We start from the raw sequence: 18,818 nt of genomic DNA on the forward strand, positions 1-18,818 counted from the left end.
CAGCGCTTTACTGTTGGAGGTGCCGACTTTCATACGATGTGTTCATCCGCGGCTCCATCTGCTCTCTCAGGTAGATGTGAAAGATCCCACGGCACTATTCGAAAAAGAGCAAGGGTCCGCGGTGAATTGTCAATATTTATCCCTCAAACAACATTACTAAAACCGATTTTCTGGTAAGTTATCTCATTGCTGTTTGTGGGAGATTGCTGTGTCAACATTGGCTGCCGTGTTTCCAACATTGCCACAGTGACTAGGCTACAAATTGTACTTCATTGACAGTAAAGTGTATTGCGACGTCCTGAGGTACCATAGTATTATAGCAGATACAGCACAGGATGAGGCTATTCGCCCCATCGTGAATGTGCCAGCTCTTTGAAAGAGCTATCCAATTAGTTGCATTGCCCGGCTCTTTCCTGATAGCCGCGTAAATTTTTCCCTTCAAGTATTTATCCAATTCGCTTTTTGGAAATTACCTTTGAATCAGCTTCCACCACCATTTCAATTGTAAACAATTTTACAACACCAAGTTATAGTCCAGCAATTTTATTTTAAATTCGCAAGCTTTCGGAGGCTTCCTCCTTCCTCAGGTGAACGATGTCGACATCGTTCACCTGATGAAGGAGGAAGCCTCCGAAAGCTTGTGAATTTAAAATAAAATTGCTGGACTATAACTTGGTGTTATAAAATTGTTGACAATTGTCAACCCCAGTCCATCACTGGCATCTCCACATCTCCACCGGCATCTCCACCGGCATCTCCACATCATGACCACCATTTCAGGCAGTGCATTACAGAACATTACAGCTCGCTGCGTAACAGAATGTTTCCTCATGTTGCCTCTGGCATTGTTGCCGATCTCCTTAAGTTTGTGCCCTCTGGTAACCGACCCGTCGACCGCTGACAATCGTTTATCCATTTTTACTATGTCAAAACCGTTCATGATTTTTCACACCTCTATAAAATTTCCTCTTAATGTTCTTTGTTCCAAGGAGAACAACTCCAGCTTCTCCAGTCTCTCCACATAACTGAAATCCTTCATCCCTGTAACCATTGTAGTAAATCTCTTCTGCACCGTCTCCAAGATCTTGACATCCTTCCTAAAGTTTGGTGCCCAAGAATTGGACACAATACTCCAGCTGAGGCCTAACCAGTATTTTTCTTTGGTTTGGCATAACTTCCTTCCCTCTATTAATAAAACCCGGGATCCCATATGCTTTTTTAACAGGCTTCTGAACTTATCCTGCCAACTTCAAACAGATGTGAATGCACACCCGCAGGTCTCTCTGTTCTTTCACTACTTTTAAAATTGTACCAGTTAGTTTATATTGGCTCTCCTCATTCTTCCGAACAAAATGCATCACTTCACACTTCTCTGCGTTAAATTTCATCTGCCATGGGTCTGCTTATTTCACCAGTCTGTCCATGTCCTCCTGAAGTCTGTTACTACTCTCCATATTGCTTACTACAATTCTGAGTTTCGTTTTACGTGCAATCTTTGAAATTATACCCTCTATACCCGAGTCCAAGTCGTTAATATATATCAAAAAGAGCAGTGGCCTCAATACTGACCACCGGGGAGCACCACTGTATACTTCCCTCGAGTCTGTTAATCAACCGTCCACCACTGTTCTCTGCTTTCTCTCCCTCAGGAAACTTTGTATCCACACTGCCACTGTCCCTGTAATGCCATGGGCTTTAATTTTGCTGACAAGTCTATCATGTGGTACCTTAACAAACGCATTCTGAAACTCCATATTTTTTTTTATTCATTCATGGGATGTGGGCGTCGTTTGCAATTTCTGACCTTATGATGGAGGGAAGGTCATTGATGAAGCAGCTGAAGATGGTTGGGCCTCGGGCAATGCCCTGAGGAACACCTGCAGCAATGTCCTGGTGCTGAGCCGATCGGCCTCCAACAATGACTACCATCTTCCTTTCTGCAAGGTATGACTCCAGCCAATAGAGAGTTTCCCCCCTGATTCCCATTGACTTCAATTTTACTCGGGCTCCTTGGTGCTACATTCGGTAAAATGCTACCTTGAGGTCAAGGGCAGTCACTCTCACCTCACCTCTGGAATTCAGCTTTTTTGTCCATGTTTGGACCAATGCTAAGGTCTGGAGCCGAATGGTTGGCGGAACCCAAACTGAGCATCGGTGAGCAGGTTATGGGTGAATAAGTGTCGCTTGACAGCACGGTCGACGACACCTTCCATCACTGTGCTGATGATTGAGTGCAGTCTGATGGGACGGTAATTGGGTCGATTGGATTTGTCCTGATTTTTGTCTGCAGGACACACCTGGGCAATATTCCACATTGTCGGCTAGATGACAGTATTGTAGCTGTACTGGAAGAGTTTGATCAGAGGCGCGGCTCGTTTACAACGTCTCCTCCTCCCGTTAGTTGCTTAATTGTCCACCACCATTCAAGACTGGATGTGGCAGGACTGCAGAGCTTTGATCTGATCCGTTGGTTGTGGAATAGCTTCGATCTGTCTATAGCATGTTGCTTCCGCTGCTTCGCCTGCATGTAGTCATGTGTTGTAGTTTTACCAGGTTGGCAGCTCGCTTTCAGGTACGCCTGGTGCTGCTCCTGGCATGCTCTTCGACACTCCTCATTGAACCAGGATTGATCACCTGGCTTGTTGGTAATGGTTCAGTGAGGGATATGCCGTGCCATGAGGTTACAGATTGTGCTGGAATACACTTCTGCTGCTGCTGATGGCCCACAGCGCCTTATGGATGCCCAGTTTTGAGCTGCTAGATCTGTACTGAATCTATCCCATTTAGCACGGTGGTAGTGCCACACAACACTTCGGAAGGTGTCCTCAGTGTGAATCATAGAATCATAGAAGTTACAACATGGAAACAGGCCCTTCGGCCCAACATGTCCATGTCGCCCAGTTTAAACCACTAAGCTAGTCTCAATTGCCTGCACTTGGCCCATATCCCTCTATACCCATCTTACCCATGTAACTGTCCAAATGCTTTTTAAAAGACAAAATTGAACCCGCCTCTACTACTGCCTCTGGCAGCTCGTTCCAGACACTCACCACCCTTTGAGTGAAAAAATTGCCCCTCTGGACCCTTTTGTATCTCTCCCCTCTCACCTTAAATCTATGCCCCCTCGTTATAGACTCCCCTACCTTCGTCTCCACAAGGACTGTGCGGTGATCATGCCTACCAATACTGTCATAGACAGATGCATCCACGTCCGGTAGATTGGTGAGGACGAGGTCAAGTCGGTTTCACCCTCGTGTTGGTTCACTCACCACCTGCCACTCCTGGACATTCAAGACCCCCATCCAGCGTAAATTTTGTGACCTTGCCATACTCACTGCTGCCTTCAGGTGGTGCTCAACATGGAGGGGGGCTGATTCATGAGCTGAGGGAGTGCGATCGGTTGGAATCAACAGGAGGTTTCCTTGCCCATTTTTGACCTGATGTCATAAGATTTCATGGGCTCCGGAGTCAATGTTACGGACTCCCAGGGCCACTCCCTCCTGACTGTATATCACTGTACCACCACCCCTGGTCGGTCTGTCTTGCCGGTGGGACAGGACATACCCAGGGATGGTGTAGGAAGAGTCTGGGACGTTGGCTGAAAGGTATGATTCTGTGAGTATGGCTATGTCATGCTGTTGCTTGACTAGTCTGTGTGATAACTCTTCCCAATTTTCGCACAAATCCCCAGATATTAGTGAGGAGGACTTTGGAGGGGCGACTGGGTTTGGTTTGCCTTTTTCGTGTCCGGTGCCTCGTGGCTCCATGCCGTGTGGTCTGTCCGGTTTCTTGCTTATGATGACTTTGTGTAGCGAGATTGTACAACTGAGTGTCTTGCTAGGCCACTTCAGAGTGTGATTAAGAATAGTTTCATGGTAGTTTCAGAGCCACCATTACTGATACTAGTTTTTTTTTATTCTAGATTTTATTTAACTAATTGAATTTAAATTCCCCAGCTGTTACGGCGGGATTTGAACCAATGATTCCGGATTAGTTGTCCAGTAATATTACCTCCATGCAACCGTATCCTTAATTTGAATGAGGAGGTCACGGGTCGGTTTGCTGTCGATGTGGAGATGGGACAGGTTGGGCAATGGAGAGATGTAAGCGAATTTTAAATTTGAGTGGTATGGAACTGTGAACCAGTGAGGGTCAGTGAGGTCAAGCTGGACTTGGTGGTGGTTAGAAGGTGGAGATTGTGTGGCCCGCCAGGAGTGCATTGGAGGAATGGAGCCTGGAGGGAGAGAGACATTGATGAGGGATTAGTGGCAATGGGCCGAGGAAGGAATGGAGGCGGCTGAGGGAATCACAGGGTCTTTGTGATGGAGGTTAAATCGGGTCCTGAGCTCAGCTCCGTGTTCCATGGCGACAATTTTACTGGAGCCGTTAACCAATGTAGAATAAAAAGGTAAACATTTGCAGTGAAATAGCGGAGAGAGGAGTGTCAATGGGGAACTTTCAGTGTCCGTCCCCTAATATCACCCACAGTCATTACTAGACTGCAATCCTCAACCTGCCCTTTAACACGTTCAGTGTCCGTCCCCTGATATCACCCACGGTCATTTCTACGCTGCAATCCTCAACCTGCCCTTTAACTGTCCTCGTATCAGAGACTCAAATTCATATTTTAACTGGGAAACTTCAGGAACAGAGTGAAACGGGTCTGTTTATGTCCCTGGATTCAGTGTACACTGCGGAGAAATCTCTACAAATTATAAATGAATCGCCAGGAGTGAACATCGTCAATACAATTAGAGGAAAACTGTAAATGAAGCCTCTCATAATTGTTGGATCAGTCCTGTGTGATTACAGCTTTTAACTTTATTCCTGAGAGAGGTCTGATTAATTTAATGTCTTGGACTTTGAGATGCTTATGATATTTCGACCACATTATTTACATCGGAGTCATAGCTGCCTCTGTAATGTGTTTGTTCAATAGACTGTAAATGATGGCAGTCATCAGAGTATAACGTTGTCATTGGAGAATTAATCCCTGTTTATATCAGGGCTTGTTGGAATGGATCAGCTCAGATTGCCCGCCCGAGTTGTGGTGTCCAGACCAACAGAAGTCAGTGCTTCTCACAGAAATGGGATATCCAGTAATCCAACAGATAGAACGCATTTATTATCCTGTTCTTGCAGCCTTCGGAGTTCCGGGTAAGCCGTTTACCTCAGCTGTTAATGGTGTAAATTGATGACTCTGCTGCTGTACTTAGCAATTTATTTTCTCCCTGCATGTTTTACACAGTCGCCTGTTCTGTTCTATCTACTGAATGAAGGAATGTGTTAATTCTCTGCACTTTCAGTAGTGTAGGAGTGTCATTATATCTGTATTGACCTTTGTATGTCCAGCCGTGGCGTTGTTACTGGATAATTGTCTGTACTGAATGTTGTGTAATGGTATGTCCATAGATTCTAAACGTTCGGTCTTGTAATAGTTACATCATATCCTTAGTGACCTTTGTGTATCCAACTCTACCATTGTGACTGGGTTATTCTCCACTGAATGTATTGGAATCAGGTGTCTGGGCAAAGAGCTGGTATCAGACCATCAGAAGTTGTTAACAGTTTAATGCTGTAGAACTATCCTGTCCTGGAATATTTTTTCATTACTATGTTTTCAGTGATTGATTATGAGACAGCTCAGCGTCTCAGTGTTACATGGAGGCAGTGCAATATCCTCCCTCCCCAATAATATGCTTCAGTTAAACTGGGATTACATTGTATTTATTGGTTAGGACTGTTGTGAAATATTATTTCATTATGTGTGTATCTGACGCCGCTTCAGATGTCTGGTTACTGAACTGAGTTTGCTGCTGACACTTTCACATCTCCTCCTCCGCTTCACTGTGGATAAATTCACGGACTGTCACTGGACTTCACTGTAAAATGAAAAGTTTTGAGGTTATGTTGTATCAGTTTGCACTGTACCAATTGGAATCAAGAGCCCTTCTTTTTATCTGTAGATTATAAGTATGATGTTGGCATTTTGTTAATTGAACAATCCCACCATCTAACACTTTACTTTATAATTACAGGAGAAGGAATCTCAATTATTGTGAAATCTGTCTGGAAGAGGCATTTGATTCTGTCTTTTCCATGATTTGTAGATGAAGTGAACAGTGTAGGTGAACAGGTGGAGACTTGAATGATCTGTCGGAACATTAAACTGTTCAACAGAGGCATCACTATTTAACAAACTGACACTGAGAATAGGATCGGTGCAACAAGTGGATGGTGAGCAGAATGCAAGGGCAGGATGATAGGATTTAATCGGATATGAAAATGAAGTTGAGAAGGAGATTAGAGTGAGTGATAGAGAGGGCGACTGAGAGGGAAAGCGAGTGGCTGTGGTGTGAATAATTTATCAGAATGAACTGTTGAAACTTCTAGTACATTTAAACATAGAGAGTGTAACTTGAAGGTGTTATTATGATGTTGTCAGTTTGGGCGAGTTTTGATTCTAGGACTCGCTCCTCATGTTTATATCACTGTCAGGTCCTCACTCCGTTTTCGTGAATGTTCCTTGTTTCCCAACAAATCTCTGAACATAATTAAAATTTACTTAAAGAATAGAATCTGTAATTTCGTCATCGCATTGGATTATTCGGATACTGCAGTTTTAAAGCTCGGAAGGATTCAATAAAAAACAAGGTCGATTTAATTAATACTTTTAAATTTAATTTTAATTGAATGTACAAAGTAATGTTAATTAACACATTTTTTTACCCAACACATGTTCCCTGACACCAATAACCACAGAAATGAACTGTTAACTCTCCGAGTTGGATTGTGTTATTGGGACTTAAAGATTAGATTTCCTCTAACGCTCTGCTGCAGTCTCTCCATGTGAATCCCAGCCTCTCCTCCCACTGCAATTGAATCATCTGTCTCCTCATCAGTTGCTTCAGTTGATCAACATTCCCAAACCATCTGCTCCTGACTCCCCTCCAGCTCCGACATGTTATTTTCCTTATCTGCTTCCCAATCTCACTCACTGGCTCGGTCTCCAGCTGCCTTTCCCGTTTACTGCCAGCCTCTATCGGCTGTCTTAACCCAGAGCAACAAACCAGCCGCATATCTTCCTGTCCCCTCATCTTCCCGACATTCGCTCCATTTCCCGTCCGTCTAGAGGCCAAATCCGGCTTTAATGCGCTCTATTCCTACTCGGTAAAACCCCTTCTTCCTTCACCACCGACACTGCGCCCTCACTCGGCCCTTCCAGTGGACACGGTGCTCACTTTGTTCACTTTCTGTATCGATTTCCCAATTCATTTCTCTGCCCGGAAACGCTGCCCAATTCAATTAACTAGTTTCCACCGTTCGATGCAGCAAGAAAGCGGGAAATTTCACCCCAGATCCTCCCAAACTGCTGCTTTGGCTCCAAGTCTGATCAGTAATTTCCCCGCTTTCTTTTCTCTCTCTCTTACAGTTAACTTGGTGGCGATTGTGATTCTGTCCCGAGGAAAGTGCGGTCTCTCCAAATGTATTGGTCGCTATCTGTTGGCAATGGCAGTGGCCGATCTCCTGGTCGTTACAGCTGGTGTGATATTGAGGTGGATTGGTGCGATTTATTTCCGAGGTTCATTCCTGTTCATTACTCCCGTGTGTAGTTTTATTATTTTCTTGAGTTATGCAACCGGGGTTGTTTCTGTTTGGTTAACAGTCGCTTTCACCTTTGATCGATTTGTGGCCATTTGTTATGAGAAGCTGAAAATTAAATATTGCACTGAGAAAACGGCGGCTGTGGTTCTGGGAACAGTGAGTGTTCTGGGCTGTTTAGAGAGTCTCCCCTGGTACTTTACATATGAACCTGGAGTTATAATGCATAATGTTCCCCTGGGTTGCATGCTTAAACTGAGCTACCTTACTTCCCCTGCATGGGCCGCATTTGACATGTTTCACCTCACTTTAACTCCTTTCCTTCCGTTCTGTCTGATTTTGCTGCTCAATGCTCTGACAGTCAGACGTATTTTAATCTCCAGTCGAGTCCGCGGGGGATTCCGCAGCCGGAGCAATGGAGAGATTCACAAGGATCCAGAGATGGAGAACCGAAAGAAATCCATCATTTTGCTCTTCAGTATATCGGGCAGTTTTATTGTGTTATGGTTGCCACGGGTTGCATTTTACATTCATCTGCGAGTAACAGACATTCGGTATTATTACTCCTACACTGACCCTGTTTATATCACAGAAAACACATCAGTTATGCTGCAGCTTCTCAGTTCCTGCACAAACACGTGTATTTATGTCCTGACCCAGACTAAATTCAGAGAGGAGCTGAAGAACGCGGTAAAATACCCACTCAATCTAATTGTTAAATTAGTGAGATCACAGAAAGAGCTGAAGGGTTTCAAGCAGGAGAACTGAATCCCATTTCAGACTCCATCCTCAACACTTCCCAGGGGACGGAAAGTACATTTTAAATTAGCAGCACAGAGCCATGAAATGATCTTAAATCGGATTCTGATGTTATATTTTATTGATTATCTGATATATTGAGGCAGGATTTGCTTTGCAGACAACATTTGAATTGTTGATCAAGATGGCAGCATTAAACAGCTCAAATGTACTTATCCTAAATGACCGCCCTGCAAAATGGGCAAATCTGGCAATCAAAGTAGCTGCGGTGGGCCTGATCGGAATCGGTGCACTCCACGTAAGTGGTGATATAGAGAGACAGAGAGAGGGAGAGGGAGAAAGTGAGAGAGACAGATATACAGAGGGAAAGAGAGAAACAGAGAGAGAGAGAGACGAATCGAGACACAGAGAGACAGGGGGAGAGAGAGACAGGGAGTGACAGGGAGAAAGCGAGAGAGACTCGAGAGACTGAGGGATCGCGAGACAGAAAGAGAGACAGTTGCAGAGGCATAGAGAGAAAGAGAGTGATAGATAGAGAGAGAGACGGGGGTAGAGGGAGAGACGGAGATAGAGAGAGAGGGAGAGGCAGAGAGACAGACGGACAGAGAGTGAAAAAAGAGAGAGACACACATACAGAGAGAAAGAAAGACAGAGTGAAACAAGAAGAGAAAACAGGACCGATATTATAAAATTATAATTTGACGCTTATTTTTTTTTTGGTTTACTGCACATGAACACACCATAACCAAAAAAAAAGAGAAAACAGGGAAAAAGAAAGCCAGACTGAGAGGGAGAGAGAGAAAGACCAAGAAACAGAGAGATAGTGGGAGCGGTGGCAGAGAAAGAGGTAAGCCGAGAGAGTAAAACAGAGCATGAGAAGGAGAGAGAGAGAACCAGAGGGTTGGGTATGGAGACCACTAGTGAAATGGTCAGTTGCAGGTGCCGTATAATGCTTCAAAATATAATCATTTTATAATCCCCCTATATGTAATTCCCTCTCTATAATTATGGGTTTAAATTTATCCCGACCAACATTTCTCACCTGACTTATGGGAATGAACTTTCTTGATCTCCGGCCGTCGAACATTCCTCCCGTAGTGATCACATAAATGGAATCATAGAATCTTACAGCGCAGAAGGAGGCCATTTGGCCCATCGTGCCGGTGCCGGCTCTTTGAAAGACATATCCAATTAGTCCCACACCCCTACTCTATTCCCATATCCCTGCAATTTTCTCCCATTCGAGTATGTATCCAATTCCCTTTTTAAATTTACTATTGAACCTGCTTCCACCACCCTTTCAAGCAGTTCTTTCCAGATCCTAACAACTCGCTGCGTAGAATAAAGCCTCCTCATCTCCCCTTGGTTTTTTTGCCTATTATCTTAAATCTGTGAAAATTGATAACCGCCTCTCGGACCAATGGAAACAGTTTCTCCCTATTTATTCCATCAAAATCCCTCAGAATATTGAACAGCTCCATTAAATCTCTCCCTAACGTTCCCTGCTCTGCGGAGAACAATCCCAGCGTCTCCACTTTCTCCACATAAAAGCAGTTCCTCATGCCTAGTACCATTCTTGTAAGTATCTCCTGCACCCCCTTGAAGAACCTGACGTCTTTCCTAAAGTGTGGTGCCCAGAATGAGGCATATCGGGTGATTGATGAAGGTTTAGCATAAATTCCTTGTTTTTATACTCTATGTCTCTATTTATAAAGCCAGTGCTTTTTAATGAGACTTATCAATCTGTCCAGCCGCCTTCAAAGTTGTGTGTACCTAAACCCTTAGTATTCTGTACCTACAAAACTTTTAAAATTGTACCATTTGTTTTATATTGCCTCTCCCCATTCTTCCTACTAAAATGCGTCACTTCACACTTCTCTGCATTAAATTTAATCGGCCAAATGTCTGCCCATTTCACCAGTCTGTCCATGTTCTCCTGAATTCTGTTTCAATTATCATGTAATTGAATTGTATAGAACTACCCCTGCAGGATATTCACTGCTGCTTCTGGAGTGTGTGTGTGTGTGTGTGTGTGTGTGTGTGTGTGTGCCTGTGTGTGTGTGTGTGTGTATGAGAGAGAGAGAGCGGAAGAGAAAGAAAGGAAGAGAGGGAGGCATGGAAAGGAGGAGACACAGTTACACAAGGGGACATAATAAAACAGGCAGGCAGAAAGTGAAAGTGAGAGAATGGGAGAGTCAAAGTCAGAAACAGATATAGAGATAGAGGGAGAGATAATAGGGAAGAGAGAGACAGAAAGGAAGAGAATGAAAATGCATAATAATAATCAGTGACTAAGGAGGAGAAAGATAAAGACAGAAAAAAAAACATGAGAGGCCACTAGAAAGACATAAAGACAGAGAGAGATATTGCCGGAGAAACAAACAACGATAGTCAGAAATAAACACAGAAAGGAAAAAGCATGAAGTGAAGAAACAGAGGGAAGGCAGCACGTGGGCCAGAGAAAAGAAGTGATATGGAGAGAGACAAAAATTAAAATAGAAAGACACGGAGAGAGAACACAACGACAAAAGAAATATAATGATCAAAATACAAAGAAAATTAAGACAGATTCACATAAAAGGCGGGGGGGGGGCAGTCTGTGTGAGTGAGATCGAATCAAAGAGGGGCAGAGATGGAGAAAAATAAGGAGATTTATTAAGACAAGAGAGAAAAATAAAGGAAGAAAAAAAGCGGAGATATATTATATATATATATATATATATATATGTGTCAGAGAGAGAGAGAGAACGCACTCATGAATGGAACCAGAGAAAGGTACACTGACGAGGAATTACAACGTGCTAGAATCGGAGAGATAAATAGACAGAAGAAATCAATTCAAAATAACCAGAGACTGATAGGGAGGCAGAGGAGGAGAGGGACAGACATGAAGTAAGACAGCAAGAGAGAGAAAGAAAGAGGACTAGAAAGCAAGGAGAAAATAGAAAACAGAAGAGAGGAGGAGAAATACGACAATTCAAACCGAGATTGAAAGAAATGGAATGAAATACAGAACCAGATGAAAAGAAGAGATCAGGAAGTCAACTCGCAACAGAAAGAAAGAAGTAGACAGAAACAGAGCTGGAGAGAGTGGGACATAAACAGAATGAAATAAAGACGGATGAAAAAAGGGAGAAGGAAGAACGAGGTAGAGAAAAGGAAAACGGAAAAGTAGATACACAGAGAGAAACAAAGAGCGAGATAGACAGAGGGAACAAAAAGAGAGAGATGGATACGGAGAGAGAGGTGGAAAGATAAAAAGACGGATGAAGTCAGAGAGAGGGAGAGACAACGAGGGAAAGGGGCAGGGAAGCTGATGTGAAAAAAGACAGAGAAGGCAAAGAGAGAAGATAGGCAGCGTCATGCAGACAGAGAGAGAGGCGCATAGAAAAAAGCCAAGAATGACAGGAAGAAAAAGATAGAGATACAAACAGTACCAGAGAGACAGAAATTAAAGTAGAAGTGTAAAAAACAAGATTGAAAAACACACAGGAGATAAACGGAGATAAACGATATACACAGAGGACAGACACGTAGAAACATGAACAAAGATATAACGTGACAGCAAGGTAGAGGCAGAAACCATTAAATCGCCAAATAAACTGTATGATCAGCCTGGAGTGTGAGGGTGCTGACTAGCAGAACAGCAACAGGTGAAGGAGGCCAGACAGTTCATGTCTGTTCTGGGGTTACATTTTTGTGGATTTAATTTTGACAGTTCGAAAGGTGATACCTGGAGGCTGCACAATAAAATCACTCAGTCTTATTTAACTGACCTGACCATTATTTTCTGTGGGAGATTCGCAGCTGCTCTCTGAGGCAAACATTCTTCCGATAAACGAAAGCCTGATGTTAAATCGGCTTCAGCACGTCTGAAGGTAAAGGACTTTTAAAAGGTGGAAGGACTGTTAATCGGATTGTTAATGACACATTGTAAAAGAAGATCACACAGCGGAGGATAGATCACCATGTCAACAAGAACGATTCCGGGGGGGGGGGAGGGGGGGCTAGAGGTCGTTTGAACACCTGCTGACTTAATTTCGTTAAGTTGTGGACACTGAGAGAAAACAAATTTGGTGTCAATCAATCGTGGGTTGCATTTGTTGGAACCGATTGTTGAAAAGTCACAATCCCAGAGGTGTGGTTCTGTATTCAAACGGATTTTATAAGCTGCACAGAAGTTGAGTGGGGTGAGACACAGATCCACCACGACTGTCCCATCCTCACATTTCGCTTCCTGGCAGCACCACCTCAGCTGAACTGTTCATTATACTCACTAACACACAGCTTGGTGCCTCCATGCAGGTTTACAGATTGCCTGTGAAGCAGGTGACCTGACTATATGAGAAATGCACGCTACACAACTACCGTATCAATCAAAAAATATCTGCCACCTTCCCAGCAAGCTTGAGCCAACCATGAGTATATCACTTTCGTTATGGGGTTAGTTCAATGTGCACATTTGATTTCCAAACGGTTATGGATTTGGGGGATTCAGGATGTGTTTTTTTATTGTTGCTAAAGCAATTCTAAATCGGTCTTAAACCCAAGATGTTGATAAATTCTAATGTCATTTTTACTAGTGTATTACTGACAATAGTAAATGATTGTTTTCTTCATAAAGCCAAGGTTTATGCCTGAAGTTTCTTTCGGCAACATAGCTCATTAAGTTAAATGTAAAATTAAACCTTTTGCAAATTGAAGTCTAAAATCATTTTGCACCTATTTTATACCTACATTTGTACCATGTGAAACTCCCCCAATAAGTTATTGGATTCTGTAATAAATCACAATGTACTCTTAACCCTTCTACAGTTTTGCTAAACTAGACAGGACCCCGCAGCACTCTCCTGCTCTGTTACTTTACAAATATTGTTATTGTTTCAGCTTAAAGAAAAATATGAACTTTGGAGAAATAAACTAAATCCCAGATCAGAGCAATATTTAGATTGAGTCCAACTTTAATCTGATTTATTCAATAAAAGCTACAACGACATTCTTTACATAAAATGAGTAATTTGACCTTTCCTCTGAATGTCTGGTCTCTCCTTCTCCGTAAGCATTATGTTCAAATAACCAAATGTTAAATGTACATTTTCTTTGCAGAAATTCACCCTTTCTTGTTTAATTCCCTCACTGCACGACTGCACTTATGTTTCACAGCAACTAGTTCCAGTCTCACTCAGTTTGTATCTTTAACTAGAGTGGAACTGTGATTTAACAGGAGCAGCAAATGAACCTTCTCCGTGTCTTTCAACACAACAAGCATCCGCCTTGTCCCTCAGTTAGGTGGCCGCTTCACCCATCAGTAAGACGGCTGCCTCACTGGCGGCCATTTTGTTTCATATTCAGGGCGGCTATTTTGTTTAAACTTCATGAATACACTTTTTTTAACATGGCCACTTGTCCCTTAATAAATTGCCTCCGTGCAGCCGGCCATGTTGAATCCAGTTCAGGGCAGTGAAGCTGTTGTTCACAATATCATCGTAGGTACGGCACAAGAGGAGGTCATTCGGTCCATTATGCCTGTGCTGGCTCCTTTAATGGACAATCCAATTAGTCCCGTTTCGTCCTCTGCTCTTTCCCCACAGTCCGAATGGGGGCTTGTTGTAGTACTGGTTTTAATGTTTAAATACAGGTTATTTTTGTCTATCAAGGTCATTTCCCAATCTTTCACACTTTAGAACCATCTGCCTTATAAACTGGGATTTGTTTCTGTGTAACTGAATGTTAGTGAGAGACTGAGCCTGAAACTAAGTGAGGGATCTTGCTGTGGATTTGATTTTTAAAAAATATTCATTGTTTTGGCACCTCTGAATGTCTAGAATTTGTTTTAACACGTTGGCTAATTGGAAAAAGCCACAAATTGGAAGTTGACCACAAACTACAGGCGTTTTATTCCCTGCTCCAGGAACAGAAGGGAAAACGAACACAGGGACCGTCTGGATTCTGCAGCAAACGCTAACAAGGACAGACAGACAGACCGGCACGTTTAAGGGGGAGTTTGTGAGTGCGTGGCAAAGCAGGAAAAAAAAAACCTGCAAACTTCAATTGCAGAGAGAAGCAACATGTGCTCTTCAGGCTGTACTGAGTGTCTTTCTCTTTCTCCCCATTCCCAACTTTTCTCTCTCCTCTTTAGATTCTCTGCTTTGTAAATGGGGATTTCGTTTGTCAATGGTGTCTGCTGAGAGATTGCCTGTGTAACGGAATGAGTGCGTGAGTGAGTGAGTGTGAGTTCGATCTGGGCTCTTGCTGTGCCTTTTTAATCCCTTGCTTTGATTTTAATCAATTCCTTTCTCTCATTCTAACTCTCTCCAGAGGATTTTTTTGTGTAAATGCTGTAACATGAAGACGTGGAAAGCTAAAATTTGGGAGGACGAATCTTTAGACAAGGGGCTTTCTCTCCAGAGGGGATTGACCGAGGCATTCACCGGAGGTTGCTCTCAATGGGGCTCACGTGAGCTGTATCTGGTTAACTGTGCGATCACTGGGAGCACTTTGGGATCACTGGGTCACTGTGGGATCATTTTTTGATCATCGTGGGATCACTGTGGGCATTGTCGCACCACAGGGACACTGTGGGATCACTGGGACAACATGGGGTCGGTGGGACACTGTGAGCTTCCAATGTTTCCGATTTTACTATTTTTATTCAACTGAGGATTCCCCTCCACTGCAGTTGAAAGGTACCTCGACCGTGTCTGCCCCATTTCCTGCATTCTGCCCTCACCTCTTCCCCTCCCTCCCAGAAGCACGATAGGGTCCCCCTTGTCCTCACCTTTCACCTCACCAGCCACCACATTCAAGGTATCATCGTCCGCCATTTCCACAATCCCCAGCGTGATGTCACCACCAAATTCATCTTCCCCTCCACTCCCCCTGCAATAAATGCTGGCCGTGCCAGCGACGCCCACGTCCAATGAATGAATTAAAAAGGAGGTTCCTGAAACACAAGGGATTGTGGTTATTTTAGCGGCCATTCGAGACGGATTCTCGGTAAGTCTTTGTATAACTTCGCATTTCCGAATGAACGTCAGTACAGATAATATTAGTGGGACAGGACGCTGGCGAAGGGCTATTGAATGACACCATGAGGAGTTTGGGTAAACGTCAGTACAGATAATATTAGTGGGACAGGACGCTGGCAAAGGGCTATTGAATGACACCATGAGGAGTTTGGGTAAACGTCAGTACAGATAATATTAGTGAGACAGGACGCTGGCAAAGGGCTATTGAATGACACCATGAGGAGTTTGGGTAAACGTCAGTACAGATACAGTCAGTGTCGATTGGGTAATCCAGCCTGAGACGGGCTTTGTAATGGTCAGAGAGGTTGGGTGGGCTTTGTAATGGAGAGAGACATCAGGAGGGCTCTGTAATGGACAGGGAGTATCAAATAGGATCTGTTGTGGGTCGGGGGGTGGATAGTTGTGTCTGGTGCGCTGTAATGTGCAGAGAGGATGTGCTGTCGTCTGCAATGGGGGAGGGGGAGGATTACATGGGCTCTGTAATGGACAGGGAGGATCAGATTGCCTCTGTAATGGGCGGGAGGATCAGATGGGCTCGGTAATGGACAGCAAGGATCAGGTAGGCTCACTAAATGACAAGGGGGATTTGGCCGGCACTGTAATGGGTTGGGAGGATCAGATGGGTTATGTAATAGGCGGGGAGGATCAGATGGTCTCTGTAATGGGCGGGGAGGGTCTGGTGGGCTCTGTGATGGGCATGGAGGATCGTGTGGGCTCTGTAATGGGCGGGGAGGATCAGGTGGGCTCTCTGATGGGCGGGGGGATCAGGTGGGTTCTGTAACAGGCAGGGAGGATCAGATGGGCTCTGTAATAGGCGGGGAGGATCAGGTGGGCTCTGTAATAGGCGGGGAGGATCAGGTGGGCTCTGTAATAGGCAGGGAGGATCAGGTGGGCTCTGTGATGGGCGGGGAGGATCAGGTGGGCTCTGTGATGGGCGCGGAGGATCAGGTGGGCTCTGTAATAGGCGGGGAGAATCAGGTGAGCTCTGTGATGGGCGGGGAGAATCAGGTGGTCTCTGTGATGGGCGGGGAGGATCAGGTGGGCTCTGTGATGGGCGGGGAGGATCAGTTGGGCTTTGTAATAGGCGGGGAGGATCAGGTGGGCTCTGTGATGGGCGGGGAGGGTCTGGTGGGCTCTGTGATGGGCGGGGAGGATCAGGTGGTCTCTGTGATGGGCGGGGAGGGTCTGGTGGGCTCTGTGATGGGCGGGGAGAATCAGGTGGGCTCTGTGATCGGCGGGGTGGATCAGGTGGTCTCTGTGATTGGCGGGGAGAATCAGTTGGGCTCTCTGATGGGCGGGGGCATCAGGTGGGTTCTGTAATAGGCAGGGAGGATCAGGTGGGCTCCGTGATGTGCGGGGTGGATCAGGTGGGCCCTGTGATGGGCAGGGAGGATCAGGTGGGCTCTGTAATGTCGAGGGAGGATCGGTTTGCTCTGTTGTGAGTGGGATTATTGCCGAGCTTTTTGTGAGGTGGGAGGAAGGGCGGGCTCTGTGTGTGTGGGGAGCATTTGTGGGCTCATTTCTGAGGGGGAATATAGCCGAGCTCTGTTATGGGGGGAAGGGCAGCCTCTGTAGTGGGGACAGGGTGTGGGCTCTGTTGTGGAGGAGGGGATATTGATGGGCGGGTTCTGTTGTCGGGGGGGGGGAGTGGGCTATGTTGTGGTGGGGGTGTTGTTGATAGGCGGACTCTGTTGTGGTGGGAGGTGGTATTGCTGGGCGGGCTCTGTTGTGGGGGGGTCGTTGATGGGCTCTGTTGTGGGCGGGGGCGGTTGATGGGCGTGCTCTGTTACCGACCGGCCTGTGATGTGTGGTAACATGGTTCGTGTCAGCAGTCGGCGCCTTCTGTATTCGGTGAAATGGCTTCAAACTTCTTCATTTTGGGATATGGGAAGCGAATGGGATGGGGTTTGATGGATGCAGGTTTATGGGGAGAGAGCTAGAATTTTTAGATCTCAGTGCCTCCAAAAACTCTGATTTTTCTTAAAGATCCGTTTAACTCCCTTGTTTCATTTGGAAACATTTCAGAATTTTGCAGTGACAGAAGACAGATTTGTTTAAAGGTTTTCACAAGTCTCATGTACAGACCAGGAATGACCCGGGTTTAATCCATATTCTGTGCTGAGTTATTTGATACCAGTTGGAACAATACAACTAGACTGATTGCCGCTGGGGTATGTCAGATGTAAAATCCACCAGGGCTCCTGCTCTCGATGGCGATCCAGTGACCCCGGTACCGGGTGAGAACACCATCAGTGAACTCCACAAACTCAAACTCAAAGCTCAGACACCTGGGCAGCAAACTGGTGGCAACCAGTGACTGTGGAACTGAACCATAGTCTGAGTTTGCACTTTAAGGGGAGGACGAAAAAATATTTGGAGAGTTGGAAAGAAAAAATAAGTGACCAAGTGATGAACTCGCCAAGGCTTCTTCGACATCACCTCCAAAACCCGCGACCTCTACCAGCTAGAAGGACAAGAGCAGCAGGCAGATGGGGACAACACCACCTGCACGTTCCCCTCCAAGTCACACACCATCCTGACTTGGAAATATATAACCGTTCCTTCATTGTCGCTGGGTCAAAATCCTGGAACTCCCTTCCTAGCAGCACTGTGGGAGAACCGTCACCACACGGACTGCAGCGGTTCAAGAAGGCGGCTCACCACCACCTTCTCAAGGGCAATTAGGGATGGGCAATAAATGCTGGCCACGCCAGCGACGCCCACATCCCGTGAACGAGTAAAAAAAAATTCAAACAATGAGCACAGAGAGGGGGAGGAGTGTGTGAGACGGGGATTTACAGCTTTGGGGGAAAAGGAGAGGAAAGAATGTTCCATAGATACTAGAATTTTCTGTTCTGAATTTTGATCCTCTATTTACAGTGATGACGTTTGTAAACTCCATTTGCAGGGTATTGGAAGGGGAGGATTTGAAGACGGGAAACTCAAACGAAACATCACCTCAAGCTCTGACAGAGTCTCTCCATTCATCAGGACCTGAATATTAGCGGCCTTTGAATGTGGAAGGTGAATTGTTTGTCTGGTCTGTCTGTGGGAAGAGATTTCAAACATCAGTGTGACTGGAAAAGCACCGAGACACACACACCCGAGTGAGAGTGTTCCAGTGCATTGACTGGGGGAAGAGATTGAACCAGTCACAGAGCCTGAAAAAACATCGCACCATTCACAGCGGGGTGAAACCGTGCACGTGTTCTGTGCGTGGGCGAGACTTCAGCTGATCGTCCAACCTGGAGAGACACATGGACACCCGCACCATGGAGAAACCGTGGAACTGTGGGCCTGTGGGAAGGGATTCAATGACCAGTCCCAGCTGGAAACTCATCGACGCAGTCACACTGGGGGAGATCGTTCACATGTTCCATGTGTTGAAAAGGATTCACTCTGTCATCCCATCTGCTTACTCACCAGCGA

The 18,818-nt window shown here is 45.2% G+C and overlaps 1 long non-coding RNA gene across 3 annotated transcripts; it reads right to left on the reverse strand.

Annotated features, from left to right (window-relative positions):
* Window positions 1–6,659: 6,659 nt before the first annotated feature.
* Window positions 6,660–15,289, reverse strand: LOC137308172 (uncharacterized). Of its 3 annotated transcripts, XR_010959430.1 has the most exons (3): window positions 15,140–15,289; window positions 9,404–9,533; window positions 6,660–8,136 (listed from the first exon to the last, which is right to left on the reverse strand). It is a non-coding gene; the product is annotated as an uncharacterized lncRNA (long non-coding RNA). The 3 variants fall into 3 exon arrangements; XR_010959431.1 differs by lacking the exon at window positions 9,404–9,533; XR_010959429.1 differs by lacking the exon at window positions 15,140–15,289 and having other exon boundaries at window positions 9,404–9,922.
* Between the last annotated feature and the right edge of the window lie 3,529 nt (window positions 15,290–18,818).

Source organism: Heptranchias perlo, unplaced genomic scaffold (assembly GCF_035084215.1).
Source record: "Heptranchias perlo isolate sHepPer1 unplaced genomic scaffold, sHepPer1.hap1 HAP1_SCAFFOLD_122, whole genome shotgun sequence".
NCBI lineage: Eukaryota > Metazoa > Chordata > Chondrichthyes > Hexanchiformes > Hexanchidae > Heptranchias > Heptranchias perlo.